Genomic DNA, 13,881 nt, shown 5'->3' with positions numbered 1-13,881 from the left:
AGCTCTTAACCATCAAGACTCATTTCTTGATCATTCTTTCCATCTAACCCCCTAAAATTTGGGGTGTTACATGATTTGCACTTTTGTCATTCTTTTGCAAAAAGTTTCGAAACAGTCCTAGATTGATTCCGAAATTATTTTTGAGCTTTCATAAGCTCGATTTAACCCAATCTTGTATGCGTAGCATGAATTGTATGATTGTTTGAGAATTAAAGATTGTTTTGATCATTTTTTTATGTGAAATTACATGTTACTGTTATGTTATTTACTGTATCATCCCATAATCTGATTCCACTGTTGGAGACGAGCTATAAGGTGTTACGGGGTTGTCGCCCCTTACTATGTAGATTGGTCTTCGAGCTTGTCTCTCATATTGGGTATTAATTATATTTGTTATATGGTCTTCAAACCAACTCATATAATTTTATCGACTGACTAATAATTATTTTTATATTGCCAAATATATTATTTATTTATTAAAATACGTTCAGTAAAATTTTCTAATTAAATAATTTTTCTCAACCCAATTTTAATTCCGCTAAAGTCATGACGAGACCATAATAGAATCTTTGAGTAAATGAATTTAATTAGCTTGTTCACTAAAATTGCAATGAATAATTAATTTAATTTCCACATCAAACATCAATTATTTAATTACAAACAATTAAATAATAATTCAAAGAAATTAAATTAATCTCTAAATCATCTCTTGCATACAGAAAGAAAACACATTCACTACAAATAATGATACATGTGATCAGTTTCTCTAATTCGTCATTATCATTCATCATGTCAATTCAATTGTAAATTGTTCAGTGTCGTACTGAGCTAGTGGAAGAACCATTTGGACATATATAATTAGGGTAAATAATTTGTAATTATGTTCCAATTTTTTTATTAAGTACAACATTATTTAGTCATTGAGTCATATAAACTCCAAAATATATATATTAGCACTATTTTATTTATAAATTATGCTAGTTCGAGTAAAAATATAAAATTTCTTTGATTTTATACTTAATTTCATGATATTTTATTATTTCCATGGAAATGTGTTAAATATATGAATACTATGTTAAATGCATGTTACTTTGTTATTTTTTGGTATTAATTGTGTAACAGCCCAAAATTGGGTCTAGTTGGAACAGAGGTTTCGGGACCACAAAATTCGAGATAGAAATAATTATTTTATGATTATTTTGAGGTCTATGATATGATTGCATGATTCTGAGAAAATTTCGTGAAGAAATTCTACGCATAAAGTACTTAATTTGAAGTTAGGGACTAAATTGAATAAGTTGCAAAACTTGCATTCTAGAAATTTCTAGTATGAAATTGCTTTAAAATATTAATTAGGAGGTCTTAAATAGAAATTTTACCAATTTCTAAGTGATGGACAAAAATTTGACATGGATGGAATTTTTGAAAGTTTAGTAAGGAAGGGCATTTTGGTCATTTGGTAATTAAAAGAAATAAAAATGGAAAATAAAGCCAAAATTGACTCATCTTTTTCATGGAGGGCGAAATTAGCATGGGGGAAGCCATGTCTAGGGTTTTCAAGCTTTCCAAGCTCAATAGTAAGTTCGTTCTAACCCCGTTTTTCAAGTTCTTTACGTTTTGGAATCCATTAATTTGATTAAGCTTATTCTAGCAATAATTTAAGCTAGGGTTCATATTTGGAAAAATACCCATAGGTGAAATGTGTTTATTTTGATGTTTTATGATAGAATATGAGGTTTTAAATTATGTTAGACAACTTGTGCTCCTCGGTTTTGAGTGAAAACGAGTAAAAGGGCTTAATCGATAAAAATACGTAATTGTCATAAGTATATGTTAGAGTGAGAATTTGATGTTGCCATAGAAGACAAAAGTGATTAGCATGTCATAAAACATAATAATAAGGGGTGAAGTTTAATTCTCGAGCCTAGGGGAAAAAGTGTAAATATGCAAAAGTTTAGGGGCAAAATTGTAAATTTGCCAAAGTTTGAGTTAAGGACTGTTTTGAATAGTACATTAATTAAATAAGTAAAATATGATGTTTTAGATCCCAAAAAATGAGATTTGAACCTAGAATGAGAGAAAAATCGAAAAATGGGAAAGTTGGTTAAATGGCCGTTTTAGTATCGAGGTAAGTTCGTATGTATAATAAGCATTAATTTATGCATGTTTCAATGTAAAATTGATATATTTACTATGATTTCCGAGGTATTGAAAGTATGTAAGTTGGTATGATAATAATACAACAATAATGCTGTAATTTATATTTGAAAGTTAAATTTAGTGAATTAATTTAATTATGTTAAATTAAATGATTATTGTAACACCCTAAATTTGGGCCTAGAAGTTTTGGGCCTTGAGCATGGGAGCGGTTGAAGGCAGCTTTTAATATTTTGTTGTGCATGTAAATTTTGTTAATGAAGGCTTGTTTTAGTGGTTAAGTGTCTTTGAGAAGTGTTGGAGAAGTCTTGGGTTCAAACACGGACTCTAGTAAAAATTTAAGGTAGATCAAACCACAGGTGTAGTAGGTAGGCCTTAAGAATATTGTTGGAGAAATTGTGACACAAAAAGGAGTGTGGTGTAGTGGCAAGGTGGCGCCACTTAGGGGACAAGGAAGTGACGCCATAGGGGAAGCAAGGGGTCCAAGGTTCAAGTCTTGGCTCTTGTAATATATTTTGGTTTTTCTTTTCAATAAATCTAGAAGCAAGTAGGTGCAGTTTAAAGTTTAATGTGTTGGATTTATGACACAAATGAGTTGGTGGCCTAGTGGTGATGGCGTGAGTTGGCATATAGGAGGACTTTGGTTGAATCCTTGGCATGCAAAGGTTTATTATTTTGCTATGTTGGGATGGCAAGCGTTGGTGTTGAATTTAAACTCAAAGATGGAGGATCCCACATCGGTAAGCTAACATAGGAGTGGATCTGGTGGCTTTAAATAGAGAGAACTATGAGGAGAGCAAATGTACCTTTCTTGGCTGATCCCTTTCGCGTTATGGCGTGCTCATTTGGGTTGGGCATCGGCTAGAAGTGCTCGGAGCGCGGATTAACTCCAGTCTCCTATCAGGTGTGTATTTATCACTACTCTTGTTGTTGGATGGCTACTTTGGGCTGCGATGGGCCGAAAGGGGCCATGTGGGCCCAATGGGCCTACGGGCCCAATTGGATAAGTTGTTTGATTGTGTAGTAAATATTGGACTAGGCTAGGTGAATCGCATATCTGTGGCTAGGTTTGGGCTAAAAGGGCCACACGAGCGTGTGGGCCCATTTGGGCCGAGAATAGGCTTTAGGCCCATTCGTATTGTTATCCATGTTTAGAATACTTTAGTTTACCAATTACTGAAATGCCCTCAACTTGTAAAATTACCAAAGTACTCCCGATTTACAGAATTACCGTTTTACCCTCAGTTTATAGAATTATTGTTTTACCCTCGATTTATAGAATTACTGTTTTACCCTAGATTTACGAAATTCTTGTTTTACCTCGATTTACAAAATTACTAAAATACCCTTGGTTTGTGAAATTACCGCAATACCTCAATTTGTAAAACTAACAAAATACCCTGTATGGTAAAATGACGAATATGCCCTTATGTTCCGTATGGCTGATGTGCTTAGGATTTACATATATTGATATTGGATTAGTTAAGTTTGAGTGACAGGTGGTGGTTATCGTAGGCGATTGATTTTGGAAACGTTTCAACTTCAACCCATAACAAGTGTGTACAGAACACCCTTTCTTAGTTCAATTCGGCAAAAGCCGAAATGCCGAAATTCCGGCATTTCATGGTCATGTAAGTATGTGAATACTCTCAAGTCATAGAATAATTGTTAGATCTGGCACCGCAAGGTGGTAAGCACGTTCGCGTGACGTTTTAGCATATTTCGGAAAAAGGGGCTCGATGGGCCAAAACTGGGCCCAATGGGCTTACGGACCAACATGGGTAAGAGATGGGCAAATTAGCCTGTTAGGTAGATGGTGGAATCAAATTGCATAAAACTGATAAAAATTATTGAATTAGCTTGTGCGATGGCGTAGATCACGAAATTACCCTAGAGAGCAAAATTACCAAATTACCCTAAAGAGCAAAATTACCGATATACCCCTAGGGTTTTAAATTGGCTGAACTTCTTGATTGATTACTACTGTATTTTGCATGATATGCATTTATTAATATCTGTTGCATGGGATTGGGGTATTAATAGAGGAAGTACTGAAAGTGGTTCATCCACGTACTGGAGGCTTTGCCTCAACTGAATGAAATTTGAGCGTTTCTTTAACTGTGTGTGTAGAAATTTGGGTGGGTTGAGATATTCCCCACATGGTGTGTAGGGTTGGTACGGGGCAGTGTAGCGGTTGGTGGGTTGAGTAGTCTCCCCAGATAGGCTTGCATTCATTATTACTGTTGTTACTCATGTTACTGAACTGGGCCTATGGGCCACACCGTTATGTAAAAAGGGGCTAAGGCCTTGCTACTATATTCTGAAAAGGGCTTCGGCCTACTGTGTACTGTTATCTGAATAGGGCTTAGGCCCAATGGGCTCGAGCTGAATTGGGCTTTGGATGGGTTTCTGTATACACTGAGTTTTCCCAAACTCACCCCCTTCCTCTTCCATCCTTGCAGGTGAGCCCTAGAATTGGTGGACTTAGAGCTGGGAGGGATTCAGAGTGGCCATGAAGATTGATTGCCGATTTTAAATAAGTTTAGCTTTTAATTTGGATTATTTTATTTTTATTATGCTAAAAGTTGTAATAAGGCCGTTCTTTTTAATTGCTTTTATTTGGGGATTATTAAACTGGTTAGCACTAGGGTTCGTTTTATAAAATCTACTTGTTTTAAAAGATCACGATGACGCAAAAGTTTCCATAAAGTAAATGTTTTCCCAAGAAAAATAAATATTTTAAGCAAACGATTTGCAACCTTAATCATTTTCTTAAGTGGTCATAATCAAACGGTTTTCTCAAAATTATACGAGATGTTAGAGTGTGGCAATGGCGGTGTGCATGTCTAGGATTGGATCCAAGAGAGCTTGGTACTTAAGCGGTCAAGCGGACTCACCTCCTCTTCTTCCCGGTTTCCTACCTAGTGCGCAGCTTCCATTCACTTTAACCTACTTTTAAAAGTGTCTTTTACAACACCAACTCAGCTTTTCCAAACTAAGTAATACGGAATGTTTTGAAAGCATCAATGTGGTGCATCAGATCCGGTCATAACGTCCAGGCCGGGTTTGGGGTGTTACAATTATGGTGCCAAGTTTATGAATTGATTTAAAAATATGTCTATGGTACATGAAGTGCATTGAATTATCATACATAAATGTGATTTCTATGATTATGGATATTATGGGAAATTGTAAGTTCATATGAGTTTTAATAAGGCAATGTGTAATTTAATGTTATTGCCTTGATATTAAATAAGATATAAGTTTATATGTAAGTAATACATCAATATTACTTGTATTATGATATTTTATAATAATATTGGAAATATGTTTGTGGATAATTACTTGATTGGTGAAATTGTTGGAAAAGAGAGAGAAATTCCGGTTGAACCTTCGGAAAGATTGGATGATATAGATAGTATGTAGCTAGGTCACATGTATGGTGCTAAGTGCACATAATGTGTACAAGGGAGCTACAAGACATTATGATGTAGCTAGGTCACATGGGTGATACTATGTGTACACCATGTAGACAAGAGAGCTACGGGATATATGTAGCTAGGTTGCATGTGTAGTACTAAGTGCAGGCTACTATGCGTACTCGATAACTTCGATCACGTGTGTAGTACTAAGTGCAGGCTACAACGTGTATCAGATAGTTAGGTCACGTGTGTAGTACTAAGTGCAAAGCTACTACGTGTAATGGGATAATTGGTCGCATGTGTAGTACTAACTGCAGCTACTATGCGTACCAGATAGTTTGGCTACATATGTGGCACTTATGTGCAAACTTTCCATGTATCCGAATTATATTCTGAAGTGTTCAACGGGAGACTCTCTATGTATTGCTTTGTGAGTCTTGTGATGAATAAGTTGTAACAACCCGTTTTTAAGGTTAATCAGAACAGTGGTTTCGGGGCCACTAAATCCGATGAGTAGGTTTGTAAATATTATATTTAATATTTATGAGTTAATTTTGAGTTTAAAAAAGGTTTTTGATATTGTGATTTTTGTTTTATAAGCGATTTATTAAGCTCAAGTGGTATGACCCTAAGGTCAAGTGGGTTTAGAAAATGAGGTATCGAGACCTCATTTCTATAATCGAGTCGTAAATATTTTTATAAATATTTACGAGTGGCAATAAGATGATATTAAAGTTTCGTTGAAAAATTTTATTGTTTTGATAGTTAATTAAGCAAAAAGGACTAAATCGCATAAGCGTAAAAGTTGTGTTCTATAAGTTAAAGATATTAAATAGCTATGGAATTAAATAGTGAGAGTCCTTAAGTGGTAATTATTCCATAATTGTTGGTAGTGGAATTCCATGGCTTGGTATAATGGAAATTATTAATGTATATTAAGGTTAAATATGGTATTTGGTAATTATAATAAAATAAAATAAAACAAAAGCCAAATTACATGCTATCATCTTCATCAATAGCCGAATGTGAGAAAGAAAATAATGTTCTCAAAGCTTTGAAGGTTCGCCATGGTTGTTCATGCATGTAAGTCCATGTCGTCTCGGTTTTAATAATTTTTACGTTTTTGAGATCGTTGCTTCGTAATCTAGTGGCCCGCACTCTAATTTTAAAATTGTTAAAGTATTTGGATGATGCCATTATTGAATGTTTGAGTATCTTGTTGTTTGATGATGAGTAATAAATCTTTGATGTTTGATTTTCATGTTTGATTAAGTGATTTTTGATAAAAATGTGTATTAAGGACTAAATTTAGAAATTTGTAAATTGAGGGGTCAAAACGTGAAATAAATAAAAGAAATGGGTTGCTAGAGACCTAAGGTAAATTTGGCCTAACATGGGTTTGATGAAATTTTGAGTAATTTGTGTTATTTTGAAATAGGGATTAAATTGTAAAAATGTGAAATGTTAGGGGATAAAATGCAAAATGCCCAAATTATGTGTCTTTAGATAAAATTTAATGAAATGTTGAATAAGTGAGTTAATTTTGATATTAATTAGATTGGCAAAAGTAGAATTCGGATTTGGATCGGGGGGAAAATCAAAATGGTCGATTAGTCGTCTCGTTAGATTATCGTCTTCCGAGGTAAGTCCTTAAGTAATTATATTTGATTTGCTGCTTAAGATTATATAATATGATAAGTAATTATTTGACGTTTACAAGTTCGAATTGCAATAAGTATATTGAATTTGGCTATAAAGCCGAATATGAAATGGATGATTTATGTATATAATGTGGCCGAATAACTATTAAGTGATGATGTGAAAGTGTGTAATATGTGTATACAATTTTATTGTACTTGTTTGTATAAAGTCGAATGTGAATTGAATGGTATATATGTGGTGACAGAATAGCTATTATGAAACAAAGTCAAAGAATGGGATATTTGTATAATAGATGAATTGTGACTATTGTTCCTACTTGATCGAGGTTGTGTGTGAAATAATTTGTGAATATGGCATATAGTCGAATGGTTATTAAAAGTGAAACTAGGATAATGAAAAGATTATGTGTTCCTTGTGTATGATTATTGAACCGAAAGTTAAAAGGTAGGTGTACATTTTGTGCTTATATTCGAATGAAGCAATTAAATTGCTAATGTGAAATGTTATGTGAAATGTGTTAACATGTGAATAAATATGCAAGACACGAAAATGTATCCAAAGCTAAAGTCCCGCAGCATCGTCTTTGAAATGTATCCGGCTAAAGTCCCGAGCTTCGTCTTTGAAATATATCCGGCTAAAGTCCCGAGCTTCGTCTTGAAATATATCCGCCAAAGTCCCGAGCTTCGTGCTAGAAATGTATCCGGGTTAAAGTCTCGAGCTTTGTCTGATAATATAATTTCGTGTTTTATACCTAGTGGGCCAAGTGCTTGATGAATTTGATAAAAGTATACAATTACAAGATCCTACACTAAGTTGACAAATTGAAAGTGCATTACATATTAAGTTGGCGGTATGTATCATGTACTGTATGCGATTTTGATTTGAATTAAATTACAAATATATAAAGTGATGCATCGTAAATAAGTGTTATGACTATAAATGTGATTGTGATATATTCGGTAAATATGTGAAGTTATGTGAAGTGATTCTATGTTTATATTCAAATATAAACACTTGGTCCTTGTGGAAAGGTTTGTGGAAGTATATGATTTTATTTTTAGGTGATTACGATCTTGGAAAATTAAATGTGAATATGATATTGTATTTCATTCGTTTCAATTGAACTAAAGCTGATAGTGAAGCATTTTAATGCCCATGTTATATGAGTTCGATCTTGAATGACATGATATACATGTTTAGATAATTTGAATGCAAGGAATGTGTGAAAGAGCTCTTATGAAAAACCAATGAGACAGGTTGCATTGTTGATAATTTATATCTGGTAAATATCTTTGACCTTATAGAAGTTTTGTTCAGTCAAGTAATACCTCATAACCTTATTCCGGCAATGGATACGGGTTAGGAGTGTTACATAAGTGCAGGAACTTGGTTATGTGAATGATGTGTTCATTAAGTGACCAGGATGTGGTAAGATTATAAACAAGTAAGTTATTCATGAGGATGATTTTATGGTGATCTTGTGATCATGGGCCTATACTTGTGATGTATAAAATGTGGTGAAAATGATTTGTGATATGTATGTTAAAATGACGTTAATACAAAGAAAGTGTGAAAGAGTGAAAGAGTGAATTAGCAATAAAACCGTTTTGGATAGTAACAGTGACGTGATTTTGAAAAATCTCAAAAAATAGTAGAAATTGAATCAGAGACTGAATGAGATATCAAATTAAAGCTTTATAAGTGTCTTTTTCATATAAAAGAAACAGAGAAAGAAAAGGAGTTATATATTTTGAGATATTTATGTTTTTGTGAGACTGGTTCAGAATGATTACGTGATCCCCTGTTCTAACTTTGGAAAATCACAAAAATTTGGATAAAAATAATTAGAGGCTCAAACTTATATTTTTAAAATCCCTAATGAGTCTATTTTCAAGATAAATCAACAAGAACATTATCCGAGTTCTATACTGTGAGATAATTAATTTTTAGTGAAGAGAGGTGAGAACTGTCAGAAAGTGAGACAAGGGAAATTTTAATGAATAAACTGTACTAATTGGATAAACCAAAAATTATGAAAATTTTAAGGTGGAAAGATATGTGAGTCTAGTTTCAGGGGAAATTTATGGATCTTAATTTGGAGCTCTGGAGCTTGAATTATAAATAAGTAAGTGACTATGACTCGTGTGGACAGTTTGATGTGAGCATTTATTAGTAAATTGTGAAATCGTACTTACAAGAATGCTATATACATTAAGGATGTGGAATGGAGGGGAAGAGGAGGAAAATAAATATATGTGGAATACATGGAAACTATGGTAAATGAAATATTGATATAATGAAATAAATGATATGTGTTTATAAGAAAACAGAAAGAGAATAATATGTATCATAACATGTATATATATATGACTAGTCTCAATGTAATGCTTGTTGGGTATGGAGTTGAATTGAAATGTTTCAGGCAAACATGTTATTCTGCGCATCTAAATTGTGGTATTTTTATAAAGATATGATCTAGCTTTAAATATGAATGCTTGATGATTAAGCTGAAGATTCTTGGTAAGATGATAATCTTGGTATAAATGTATAAGTGGTACTATAATAGACAAAATAAAATGAGTATGAGAGACACATGTATGATGACATACAAATGCTATGTTTGTGGTTTAATTGAGAATGTTTAATCATTAAATTAATACCATGTTATATGCTTTTGATTTTGTATAAGTGTGTAAGAGATTCAGGTTGACCAAAGCTTGGAAAATAGCCTAGGTATATTATACACAGGCAGAGACACGACCATGTGTCTCAGCCGTGTATAGAATACGACTTTGGGACACGGGCGTGTGGAGCCTTAAAGTATGAAATTTCCAAGATTTTTGTAAGTTCTCGGTTTAGTCCCGAACCCTTTCTAAAGTATGTTTTGGGCTCCGTAGACTCAAATAAGGGACTGTGTAAGTAAATGAACGTTTAGAAATATGAATGAAATTTTATGGCCCGTATTTTAGTTTAATGTTTGTATGTTTGTCCGGTAATGCCTCGTACCTTATCCCAACCTCGGGTACGGGTAAGGGGTGTTACAAATTGGGCTAAGGGAAAGGATGACAAAATTTTAGTTTTATTTGGGTCTTAGACAAGTACAGGTTGAAAGGATGAGAAATGCAATCACAAGGACTTCAATTGGTAATAATTCAAAATAAATTCCAAGAAGGCCCAATATTGCCTAAATTGGAGGCCCAAAACCAATCTCATTTACCCAATTTTATGAGAAAATAAGTTGGCAAAAGCTATTGCTAAAATTTCCAGTTCCTAATCACTCATTCAAACTTCCACAAATAAAAGATTTGACCCTATATTTTCCAAAAAAAATTAGCAAAATATCTTCCTTGAAAATAAAAACCTTCAACCATCCATCAACTGCTAAAAATAGCAGTAAAAAATCATCACAAGTTGACCACATGTTGGCCGGCCACACAAGGAGAGAACAAAGCAAACTTCCTTGCTAAAAATAACACGGAAGACTCATTCTTTTTCACACCAAGGGACGATAACCAATAGGAGAGGGAATTAAGGTAACTTCCTTGCTAAATTTAACAAGGAAGATTCACTCCGCTACCATACAAGGGATGACATGATCATGAGAGATTATGGGAGATTTAATTTGCTATTTTTGGCATGGGTTCAAACGGCTATAATAGGAGGCCTTAAGACATCATTCAAGGCATCCGAATCCTATCATCTTTTACACATTTTCACACCATTTTCTCACATCAGTTTTTAGAGAAAAATTCCTTTGGGTGTTCATGCCTTTCTCATGGCTTCCTAACATTCAAATTCCACAAAATAAGGTAATCACTTACCGGAATGATAACAACTAGGAGAGTGACTTGAAGACTTCTAGATTATTTTAACATAAAGTTGAGGAAGAAAGAAACCATGAGAAGTTGCAAAAAGCAACCATAGATAGCCCCCTGCATTCAGTTGTTTACTTTTCGCATTGTGAAATGGTCGTGGATATCCCCCCTCGACTACTCTTTCTTATATTTTTCTTTACTGTTAATTATTGTTTTCTATGTCAAGAGACAAGATTGCATCTCATCTTTATGTTTTCAATTTAATATGACATAACTTAATTTTGTTTATTCAAAATGGATATAAATCTTGATTTGAATTAATTGTTATATGTTTTCGAATATTATGTGCAAATGATTATTTCATTCATTTAGGTTTAATTCATGATTATACTTGTCAATGTATGACCAACATTTGTAGGTTACCAAATTAACTATTTAATCTGGGAAGAGGTAATAGTTAATAGACAAAAGATTCAAATGGTGCATATCATGTTGATTTTAGAAGATAATTGTTGTATGCATAAACTCTATAAATTCTAAGGAGGGTGATTTTTAGATTAGTTTTTTGACATAGGGATATTATTATTAACTTAGGAACATAATAGGACTTCGGGAGAAGACTATACCTTAATTAAAATGGGTTTAATGAATTTTCATATTACCACGAACCTTTCGTGATATTTTTTTTATGAATGCCAATAAATTCTTGTTAAAGTGAAATATTTATTTTAGTTTATTCATGTTGTGTTATATTATTCTTTGTGTTAACTCCTGTTGTGATTATTTTCTGCAAGGTAAGTTGTTTAATTTTGAGGGTATTTGACAACTGATTACATCATTAACTTAGAATTCAATTTTCAACAATTAAATGTTCTCTTTATTTTATTATTAACCAAATTGATTAATATTAACTTTGCAAATAATTCACACAACAATCCTTGTGGAGACGATACTCTTTTACTCACTACTTATTACTTGTACGACCATGTACACTTGCACATAGTCAAGCGACAAAGTTTTTGGCCTCCTTGTTGGGGACTCTATTTATCATTATTTGTGAAGATATTTATTTTTTAGTTTTGTTTTATTATTATTATTTTAACTGATTTGTTTTTCGTGATAACTGAATTATCGATCTATTGTCATTGACCTAGAAATTGAATGTACTTTGAGGCAAATAAGAAGGGAACAATCAGCCCAAAGACAATTTGAAGAGATGAATTAAAATTTGAGAGAAGACGCAACCTGTAATAATCGAAATCTGATCCTTGTTGCTGATAACAAAGATCGAGCGATTAGGCAATATGATGTGCCTTTGTTTAGTGAAGTCAATCTAGGGATTTTAAGACCCGAGATTGAGGGCCTTCGATTCGAGTTAAAGCCAGTGATGTTCCAAATGTTACAAAAAATGGGACAGTTCAGTGGGATGCCTACTGAAGATCCACATTTACACTTCGTCTTATTTATGGAAGTAAACGACTCTTTCAAGTTACCAGGAGTATCTGAAGATGCCTTAAGATTAAAGCATTTCCCATATTCATTGCGAGATTGCACATGAGCATGGTTGAATTCCTTACTACCCTATTCTGTTTCCACATGGCAAGAACTGGCAAAACGTTTACTGATGAAGTATTTTCCACCAAGTAAGAATGCTAAACTGATAAATGAATTTACTATGTTTCAGCAATTCAATGATGAGTCCTTCTATGAGGTATGGGAATGATTTAAGGAGTTATTATGAAAATGACATCATCATGGAATTCCTCATTGCTTTCAACTAGAGACTATCTACAATGGTCTCAATGTTCACATGAGAATGGTGGTAGACACTTCAGCTAACAGAGCTCTTCTTTCAAAATCTACAATGAGGTGTATGGGATTCTCAAAAGATTTTGAGTAACAATTACTAGTGGCCTACTCATCGAGCAGCTATAAGAAGAAAGGTGGCAGGAGTTCATGAAGTCAACGCTCTTACATCTTTAGCAACTCAAGTATCTACTATGACTTCCATGCTTAAAATTTTTTTTGTTAATGGTTGCAACACTAACATGAAAGGTCAGCAACCAAGCCAGTTCGAGAACATCGCATGTGTTTACTGATGCTCATGCATTTGAAGAATGTCTATCCAATCCTGAATCTATTTATTGTGGTAAACCAACATCAAAATAGGAATGGCCTAGGTCCATAATCGAATCATTATAATCCTTCATTGTGAAATCATCTCAATTTCTCCTAGAGTAATCATGGTACTAGTTCAGGTAATTCCTATATGCATTCTCGTTCAAACCATTTGTCAGGTTTTTCTCAACATATGCACAAACCTCAGTCAACCAAGTCTTCAAATAGTTTGGAGGACCTACTGAAAGCATATATGGCTAGAAATGATGCGACTCTAAGGAATCCGGAGACCAAATGGGACAGTTAGCTAAGGAACTAAGAAATATACCTCAATGTGCTTTGCTGAGTGATACGTAAAATCTCAAAAGCACAAGAAAAGAACAATGCAAAACTATTACTTTAAGGAGTGGAAAGGTGTTGGAGCCAGCAGTTTTTGAATCCAAAGATGAGCTTGTTGTTGTTCATAATCAGAAGAAAGTTCAACCAGAAGTTGAATCTCCCACAGTGCAAAATCTTGTTCCTGTGATCCCTACTGAGGCACAATCGTAGCAAAGTAGTCCTAAAGAATCAACATCCAAGGTAGATGCAAAACCAACACTTCCTCTAAAAAGCTATTCGATTAAGGTAAAAGCTCCACCACCTCCTTACTCGTAGAGATTCCAGAAGCAGCAACAAGAGGTACATTTTAAGAAATTCTTAGATGTACT

The 13,881-nt window shown here is 33.7% G+C and overlaps 1 long non-coding RNA gene and 1 other non-coding gene across 2 annotated transcripts; one reads left to right on the top strand and one right to left on the bottom strand.

Annotated features, from left to right (window-relative positions):
* Positions 1 to 2,959: 2,959 nt before the first annotated feature.
* Positions 2,960 to 4,839, top strand: LOC128290241 (uncharacterized). Its single transcript, XR_008279914.1, has 2 exons — positions 2,960 to 3,061; positions 4,620 to 4,839. It is a non-coding gene; the product is annotated as an uncharacterized LOC128290241 (long non-coding RNA).
* A 7,871-nt stretch (positions 4,840 to 12,710) lies between these two features.
* LOC128290946 (small nucleolar RNA R71) lies at positions 12,711 to 12,817 on the bottom strand. The gene has a single exon (XR_008280725.1). It is a non-coding gene; the product is annotated as a small nucleolar RNA R71 (small nucleolar RNA).
* Between the last annotated feature and the right edge of the window lie 1,064 nt (positions 12,818 to 13,881).

Source organism: Gossypium arboreum, chromosome 3, assembly GCF_025698485.1.
Source record: "Gossypium arboreum isolate Shixiya-1 chromosome 3, ASM2569848v2, whole genome shotgun sequence".
Lineage (NCBI taxonomy): Eukaryota > Viridiplantae > Streptophyta > Magnoliopsida > Malvales > Malvaceae > Gossypium > Gossypium arboreum.
This window is presented reverse-complemented; position numbering and strand designations above follow the sequence as displayed.